Source organism: Limulus polyphemus, unplaced genomic scaffold (assembly GCF_000517525.1).
Source record: "Limulus polyphemus unplaced genomic scaffold, Limulus_polyphemus-2.1.2 Scaffold30, whole genome shotgun sequence".
Taxonomy (NCBI): Eukaryota; Metazoa; Arthropoda; class Merostomata; order Xiphosura; family Limulidae; genus Limulus; species Limulus polyphemus.
Genome location: NW_013665640.1, coordinates 501,624 through 504,934, shown reverse-complemented (window position 1 = coordinate 504,934; position 3,311 = coordinate 501,624).

Sequence of the window (3,311 nt, the reverse complement as noted above, 5' to 3'; positions counted from 1 at the left end):
TAACTTTAAAGTCACGAAAACCACTACCAAATTAGAGAGTGGTTAGGGTCAATCCCACTATTCGTTGGTAAAAGAGTAGCCCAAGAGTTGGCGGTGGTTGGTGATGACTAGCTGCCTTCCCTCTAGTCTTACACTGCTAAATTAGGGACGGCTAGCGCAGAGAGCCCTCGTGTAGCTTTGCGCGAAATTCAAAAACAAACAAACAAACATACAGTATTGTCCACATTATTAATATGAAAGCTCTCTTCAGTGTAACCTTTTCCACTAATATAAACAAATAAATCTTTAACACTGTGTTATCTATTCAACAATGCAAAGTACAGTGAGATGCAAGGTAACGCTTGAGCGTGACCACATTCTGCTCTGCTAATTGGTTGTTGTTACTAGGTAGACAGCCAATAAAAAGCAAAAACTAGTCATCCTATGGAAAATAAGGTGCGCTTATGCCAAGTTAAGAGGCACACAAGATATGATATCAAAGGTAGCAGTCTAGCAAAATAGCTCACAGTTCAGGAAGAAGAAAGAATGACACATAAATGCATTATTATGATGAATGCAGTATTTGTAGCATTAAGTATCTGACAATAAGCAGAGACATTTAATATCCTGGGAAGTTTTGCATATTTCCTGGAACAGCTGCCTCAAAAAAAGAAAGATCCAGGTAAAACTGGAACAAGTGGAAACCCTATATAATATATATAACACCACTTGTTAGAAACTATCACCAGAGCTGTACGATTTTTTCGAGTCAAAGGTCAAACCTTCGTCTATCATTATGATTTTTTACTGATCTTCTCAATTTTGTCAGTTTCCGAAATGATTAAGTAAGGCTAAGCTCGGAGTCAACGATTGACTTCTCGTATTTGTCTTCTACGAAAAGTAAATGCATTTGACCAATCAGCAGCTCAAGAATTGCCTTAATATTACATTTTTAATTATTGACTACTGGTTGTCTATAACGCGTATTTTTCTTGTAACATAAACGTCAATGTGTTTGGTGATCTTTTTCCTACACTTGAAGACTCTTATTTCAAAACGCACAGAATTTTCAGAATCACATTTCCGAATATCGACAAAATCACTGGAATTATAAAGCAGATTTTCTTTTACAACACTCATTCAGAAAGACTTATATCTCCAGCTTCATAATCAGTAATTGCTACTATAAAACATAATTTATTTTATTTCAAACGTTTTCTGCCTATCAAGCGCTTAATTCTATGCCTAGTGTAGCTTTGCATCAGCGATCCAAATAAAAGAAAATCCACCTTTCATTATTTTTATCTTTTGATTATTTAGTTTTTTGCTCGCGATCGTTGTTTCCAGATTTCACCTTTTAATTTTGCAGGCTGTAAAAGACGTGACATACGTTTTGGTTGCTCTCCATTTATCCCTAAAAACTGACATGACAGTGTATTAAATTAAGCACAGCAGTAATTTAGTGAATGGAAAAATACCAAAATCTTAGTTAATCAATTGTTAGCCTAATCGAAATTATCAAAGATTTATATAGCTTTCGTATAGAGTATATTGTGTATCAAGCATAAGAAGAAGAAGAAAAAAAAAAAACAGTTTGACAGAAACGTGCCCATAAGCTTATGAAATATCATTACCGGTATGCGAGTTTATAATGTTGTTGTTCCAACTTCACTCCACTAACTAGAAATTGTTATGTTATTATGTGAAATTGATTTAAGTTCTTGGTTTACACTTAGTCACGTATGGTATTCAGAACCATATTGATTTTAGCTCTTCACATGTACTCAAAAATATACAGTTAAAGTTATAACGAGAAAAGCCTTACTTCTACACGGTAACAAGTGACAGCACACATAAGCTGGAAAGGTGCGTAATTCTATAGTTGAAAACAAACAACATCATAATTTCGGTAATACTTCTGTGTTACTTGCGAGTATAAATGCAGTTTTCGAAGTTAACAATAAATTAATTCTATATGTTACAAATAAATTAACAACCTTCCTTAATAAATTAACATAAAGATGCTTTTCATGTCATTTTTAAAGCACACAGACTTTTACTATCATCATTTTCAGTTCATTTGTAAACAACATTGTTTTGTTTTTCAAAAATACATTGTGGCCTCTTGGATCATTAGGTGAAGTATGATAAAGTATAATCAACAACAATCAAACAATTAAAAACACTATCCGCAATTTCCGACACTACTTGAAGCTAACAACTAATGTTTGTGTGTTCCTTAAGTAAGGTATGCTCTATTCTTTTTTTTTATGTTACTTCCATATACAGTAATGGTTAGAACAGTGGTTCCCAGACATTTTTAAGTGCCTACCTCATTTTAGATTCCATCTTTTTGAAGATGAATATCAACAGGCTCATTCACTCTCTTTGCTACATATGATGTTTTGTCCGTCCACCAAACTCGCTACCCCATCAGGGTTTGCCGCGACCCTACCTTAAGAAACCACTGGCTTAGAATGTTTAATATATATATATGTATCTGTTTTTATTGTTATATTTAAATTATAAAGTTTATTTGAATTGTTAAATTGATTTGTGGATTTATAACTAACTTAATTCTCCTAAGTGAAATATTAATGGTTATACGGCCGAAAATATTTTTAACAGAGAGGGTACCCAGCTGGTTTAAAGTGCATTATAATTTGCATAATTATGTACGTAAGAGCAGTATACTAAATTAGCTCTACTCATTACAGGGTTGAATTATAGTTTTGAATTAAGTAAGTTAATATTAATGGAACAAACAATACACCCCACCTATCGGTAGGAAAATATCTACTTGTGTATTGACAGACAGATAGGTAGGTAAGATAGAGATTTTTATAGAAAATTACAAAAAGGTATACGTTTACATATAATAATGTACATAAGCAAATACATATGTTCAAATCGCGGAATAATCCTTCTTGTAAAGATTGTTTTAATTTAATACTGGTCCAGTTTTTTTATGATTATTTCAAAAAGAGTGCGCAGCCAAAGCGGAAGTCTATATGGTACAATTCTTTACGTCTCTTTGATGTTCCTTTACGCGATGCTTTGTTTTACCGACATAGACCTATTCACTTTTTCTTTCTTGATGGCATATCAATTGGCATTATCATTGTTCCTCGTTCGTCTTTGTTTTTACGCGTAGTGTTACGCCAGCGGAAGTCACGTGACTCTGGTAACACTTGATGAGTTTCTAGAAGGATCATGACTCTTCCTGGCAACTCTAGTCTTTTCTACGCGCCCTCTATTTTAGTATATAATGCCGGCAAATAAAGCGAAGGGAGAATTGCAGATAGGGGAGATACAGAGACAGATAATCGAGT